The sequence below is a fragment of the Neolamprologus brichardi genome, chromosome 8, assembly GCF_056152115.1.
Source record: "Neolamprologus brichardi isolate AB-2024 chromosome 8, ASM5615211v1, whole genome shotgun sequence".
In the NCBI taxonomy this organism is placed as follows: domain Eukaryota; kingdom Metazoa; phylum Chordata; class Actinopteri; order Cichliformes; family Cichlidae; genus Neolamprologus; species Neolamprologus brichardi.
Window position 1 is genome coordinate 13,236,730 of NC_142111.1, and position 6,097 is coordinate 13,242,826.

The 6,097-nt window shown below is 42.3% G+C and overlaps 1 protein-coding gene across 3 annotated transcripts in view; it reads right to left on the reverse strand.

Moving 5' to 3' along the window:
* The window catches only part of LOC102776940 (MAGUK p55 subfamily member 3-like), a 27,228-nt gene extending 21,406 nt beyond the window's left edge, over positions 1-5,822 (reverse strand). For all 3 annotated transcript variants that reach the window (XM_035915195.2, XM_006807524.3, XM_035915194.2), the window contains exon 1: positions 5,573-5,822. The gene's annotated coding sequence lies outside the window, so the exon portion shown is untranslated. The remainder of the gene's footprint in view (positions 1-5,572) is intronic.
* Between the last annotated feature and the right edge of the window lie 275 nt (positions 5,823-6,097).

Here is a 6,097-nt window from a genome sequence, read left to right on the forward strand (position 1 = left end):
TCTATGACGTGAATCGCCCCTTCTACTACATCTGTTGGTTCAGATTTGGTGACTGTGGAGGCCATTTGAGTGCAGTGAACTCAATTTCATGATCCAGGAGACATCAGAAGACGCGTACACTGTGGTCCCAAATAGATGGCATGGTCAGCAATGTTTAAATGATGTACCGGTGCTTAACTGTTGCTTCAAGGCAGGCTGGATCCATGCTTTCATGTTTATGCCAAATTCTGACCCCGACCATTTCAGTGTTGCAGCAGAAATCATTGTCAGACCAGGCAGTGTTGTCCAATCACCATTGCCTAATTTTGACGAGCCTGAGCAAACTGTAGCCTCAGCTGACTTTGATGACCCTGGTGTGGTCTTCTGCTGCTGTAATTTGTCTGCTTCAAGGTTTGACGTGTTTAGAGATGCTCTTCTGCATACCATGGTTTTAACAAGTGAGTATTTGAATTACTGTTGCCATCAGCTCAAAGCAGTCTGCCCATTCTTCCCCGTCCTCTAGCATCAACGATACATTTTCACCCAGAGAACTGCTGATAACTGGATTTGGGTTTTTTTTTTTTTAAATCCTAGTAACAGTAGAAAGTGATCCAAGTTCTCAAATAGAAAGATATTAAAGTACCAGCCCATTTACAAGAGATGTAATATCGCTCCCTATCTGAGTAAATCTCCAAGTATCTAGAAGAGTGCAAATACACAGCACCTAAGCTGAAGCATTGCTCCAGCCTGACATGCCCCTAGATCGCTCCTATGATTGTCCCTCATTCAGGGTTGAGCCATAGCAGGTTGGCAGCAGACTGGAGCAGTTGGGCAGATACCCTAATCTGCCGTCACCGTTTGTTTTCCCCGTAATGAAACTTGACATGGGAATTTCCAAGTCAATTAGACAGGATTTAGAAAAAAAAGAAAGAAAAACAATGAACAATGAAAACATTATCTGCACAAAATGTAGACCGTGTTTAAGAGGCATTTGAAACTTTCTTCAAAAACAAGAATTGCATTTTAAATGGCTCTCACCGTGCATCAAACTGCACAGACACAACGTCGGATTAGTTTGCCGGACTGAGCAGTGCCACCAGCAGCTTTCTTCCCTCCCAGGTTAACATCCATATGCCTGTACTGTGGTTAAGTACTTTTGTACCACTGTACTCTGACGCAGCTCATGTACAACTGTTCGTTTTGTGGATCAATAAACTGCAGAACACTCACATGCCTGCACAGCCCAACTCTGTCCTATGCTTCTGTCGTTTGATGGTTCAAAACACAGTGTCCTGCTCAATTTGATGACCAACTTAATAATTAACCTTAATACATCACCTCACTTCCTCTGGGATTTCCTGCTTTTCTTCAGGCCTACGCTCCACTGAACTCTCTCTCTCTCTCTTCAGTTATGAAAGGCTGGCGAGAGCTTAAAGCCGACATCTTTCTGTGCCTTTCATTCACTGACTGTCTTCTAAATACGAAGGGTTCCCACTGGCCATATGGTGTTATATTCTAGCCTCTTTGATTGAAGTTGGCAGTGCTGACAGCTGCGTGCATCACAGAGGATTTTGGTGAATACAATGAAGCACTGAAATGGAAAACTCAACAGCAGCAGGGATGTTTCAGGGGAAAAAAACCCCAAAACAAACAGCTATATCTGAGGTGTACTGATAGAAGGTAGAAGTAAAACGTTCATTGTTCCAAATCTACTTCTTAATTATTGTTATTAACCTAAATTAATTAACAGTATTTTGATGGGTTCTAGTTTCTAAAGCTGCTTTACTCTATTTTAGGTCTCTCCATACAGAGCTTTGGCTTCTTTATTCAAAATAGTCCCTTGGAAGCAACATGCTGTGTATTTGCACTTATTTTCTGACACTTCAAACAAAAACCTGCTGAAACAAATTCTGTGATTTAAATTAAATTAGGTTTAAAAGAAAAATGCCTTTGAGCAGGTGACTATATGCCACATGGTTGAAATACAGAGGCTTGGGTTCTCTGGCACGGTTTCTCCTCCTTCCTGTCTAATCTTCACAGCTACAGTGTCCAATAAAAGAAAAATGCCCCAAAAATTATCTTTAAAAAAGTGAAACCCAGAGGAGCCAATTCAAATAGCCTTCAGGCCGAGGAGCAGAGCTGAGGATGGTGCGTTTCTGTTTTTTAGGCCACCCCCTCGCCATAAGCCAATTTTAGCTAAATTTATAATAAAATTTTGAAACTGTCAAGTTATAAACGGGAAAAAGCCTCAAAAAGCCCTTTTTTATGTTAGATTTTTGATATCTACATTTATTTAGTGGGGTTTAAGATGATCAGCAACAATATAAACCAACACCTGGCAGCCTGGAAACTTAACATAAACAGCCATCTTTGCTGAACACAAACTTAAAACCAATAAACTACCAAGACATGATACAATTCAATTGCATTATATTTATACAGCACCACATCACAACAACAGTCACTTCAAGGCTCTATACATGCACTGTTGGTAATCAGCACCTTTAGACTAAGCCAGGTGAGCAGTTTTCCTGTCTTCCAATCATCCTGCTCAGTAACAGTTGGGTAAAGACAGGTGACTGCACTGAATTCTTTCAGAGACAGAATTGTAAATAGTTGCAGCAAACAACAGGCTGTCCAGAAACTGAGCATGCAAACCTTCAACTCAACCCCCTGACTTTCGACTGCACAGCTGCTCACTAGGCAGCAACCAGTCTCCAAACAATCACAGTCCAACTCACACTGACTGCAGTCACTCTCATACGGATTTCTGAAAGTTTGCAAATAATTTCAGACTAAACGGGGCTTCCAAACACTCTGAATTCAATCTTAGTTAAATTGAAATCCTGTTTTTGCAGCAGATGACTTAACTAGTTGCAAACTGCTTGAACCCTGGTTTTACTTTCATATAAAAACTTAAAGGTTGCCGAGCACCTGTGTCATTTTGCAGTTTAGTCACCATTCTGCAGCAACTATGTCACTATTTATGTTGGAATTTCTGCTTCAAATCTAACAAAATCTGGTTGGGATGAGCGTACACAGATAATATGAAGTTCTATGTATGTAGATGGCAACACATTTGCAGCAGATGGCAACAGATTTATCACAAACAAATTGCATGTAATTTCCAAGTTGACACATTCAATCACAGATTGATGTAATAGTAACTACATCTTATTGCCATTTTATCTCCCTAAAGTTGTTTTGAAAACGCCTCCTGACTGGGAGCGGTCGCAGACCTGATTTCCATTTTCTAACCCACCATTTGAAAGAGAGTGAGATTGGAAGTTCATTGCATAGAGTCAGAACAAATCATTGTTTACCCCGACTGTAGCAGATACTAAACTATCAAACATTGAATACAAATGTTTTCCAAAATGTCAATGTTTAGCTTGTGAGTTTTGTCCAACCGCACCAGTTGAGTCCTTGCTCATCTGATTTGCATTTACATGAATGGTTCACGCTGCTACTGAACTAAAACACCAGAACAACCTCCAGTTGAGTAGTGGAGTTACTTCATTATGCTGGCATTGTGCTGGGAGAGCTTAACCTCATGTCTCCGTCCTCTCCACTCACACACAAACATGTATGCATGCCACCTGCTTGCCAGAATCATTTGCCGTTGGATGGGTCTCGAGAGAGCTGGTGGAGGGGGTGAGGTCACCAGTACACTGCTGATGCCATCTGCCCACCCACACCAAACACACACACACGGCTGACCTGACATGTCTGGATTTGACAGATTTCATTCCAATATCCATTTGAGGAAAACAAGTTCCCCGCTGTACATTTTGAAAAAAAAAAATCTCATAACACCCAACAGCAACAACTAAACCATCTCTAAGGGTTGCTTTAAAGTGGATAAACAGTATTATAGTTCTGCATTCCTAAAAAGGCTAATTCACACTATAAAATTGCTTTTCCCCCCCCTATTGATTTGTAGAATGTAAATGCAGTCTGGGATTCCTTATTCCCTTCCTAACTACACAACTAACTGCAAAATCTAGTTTAGATTTTACTTGTGCTGGTACAGAAAAAAAAGAGAAGATGCTGGAAACAAAATAAAACGTAGTGCAGGGAAGGTCAGCGGCCAGACGGCTCTTAAGAGGCTTATGAGAAGAACATCACCTCAAAACACCTTCAACACGCCCACTCTGAGACGCAGCAGGATCAAGGATCAGGCTGTCATGCCCTTGCAGCAACAGGAGAGCAAATCTGGCTCCTCGCCCGGGCAGGGAAGCCCAACACTTGACACTTTAGCAGTTTCAACAGCCGAGTGGGTGCCCGATGATGTGGTTGTTTGGTGGGGAGCCAAAAAGTCAGAGAGTTGCGACTGATGACTGAAGCATAATGATTTGTGTAAATGCAGTGGAATAGAAGGCTGTGAAAGGGGACACGCATGGGCGGATTATAAGACAATAGGCCTCTGGGCACAAACATGCAAAAAGCCCTTCATAACAGCCACCACCACCTACACACCACCTGAAAAGGCACCAACGTTGCCCGTTTGTGATCCCTTTGGGTCTCCTTTTTGTATTGTGGTAATTTTACAGCCTGTCACTGTTTTCCCCCTCTCTGTGGTCGTTGCATATGCGGAAAAAGTTTGGGCACGTCACACCTCTTTGGCCTCGATTTGTGTAAGTTTCGCTAGTTTTTGTTCATTTTGTGGCCTTTTTGCATAACATTGTGTCACTTTGTAGTCTTGTGCAGTCATTCACTTCAAACAGCTCAGGCTTAAGGGACCCAAGGGATCATCCTGTTCAGTAATCCTTCCATGGGGACACCAAGTGGAGCATGTATGCCTACAACATTTTTACTTTTTTTTTTTTTATTTTTTTTAAAAAGGTAGCCTTACCAATAAATTCAGGTCTTTCATATTAAAAAATGTTTTATTTTTTTACCTGAAGGAATGGCAACATCGCTGTAAACAGAAAAAGAAATCTTTTAAGCCCCTACATGGATTTCAATAAACTGATGCGCAGTTTTCCCCCCCTTCAGTCCTTGTTTACCAAAACCACCATCTATGACTCCGACCTTCATTAAGTCTCCTGGTGCTTCGGCTTGTCCCGAAAGCCAATAAAGCCACGCAATAGATTCTGTCCTGCCCTGCAGCAAAGCGTGACCAGACCACACATAAAGGCTGAGGTCACCTATCACACCGAGCCGTCGCTTCCCGTTTTTAATTAAATCAAATTTGAGAAAATAAACTAATAAATAAATAAATCTGGGAGGTGATTTAGTCTGAAGAGAGACTGGAAGCACTTCAGGCCACTTTCCTCTAAAAGCGGAGCTGTCAATCAATGACAGGTGATACACACTCCTCATTAACATGCGGCACAGCCAGGCAATCCACATGGTGTTACTCAGACATGTGCTTGCAAACCTAAATCTGTTTTTTTTTTAACAAAAAAAAGAAAGAAAGAAAGAAACCCAAACAAACACGAGTTTCACTGAGCTTTTGGCACTAAACGCGCTAAGGTTTTATTGATGGCTAACGCAGAGAGTTGTGTAAACCATCCCTGGAGCTACAGATGTCTGTGTCGCTCCACACGCGCGCAGAGGTAAGTCAGTCCACATTAGAAAGCATTCTTACCTGCTTGAGGCTCCTCACAGCCTCAGCGTGCACAGCTCCCCTCCTTCTATCTCGACAGCGCTTATAATACCAGCCTGCCCCGTTTTCCTGTTTCCCTCTTCCTCCCTCTCTCTGTATTTCTCTCTGCTCACTCCGTCTCCAGCTGACTGGCACACATTTGCTTTTATTTCTCTGCTACACCCAATATATCGCTCAGTGAGCCTCCCCTTCCCCCTCTGTCAGTCAGTTTGCTCTCATCAGCCCTCTCTTCTTCTTCTCTCTCTCTCTGCTGCCTTCAGGTGATCCTGGTAAACGCAAAACACCACCGCTATTCGCATAGACTCAAACGCTGAGCTACTAATTTGACGTGTCTATGACGGGATTCACACACCTGTACGCGTCCTAAGCCACTCTGATCAATAAATCTGAGGTCTGTGATCATTACTGTAGCCAGACTTTATTGTGTGTGTGTGTGTGTGTGTGTGTGTTTAAAGTGGTCTTTTTCAATTTTCAATTTTCAATATTTTTTCAAAGGTTTTCTTTTCA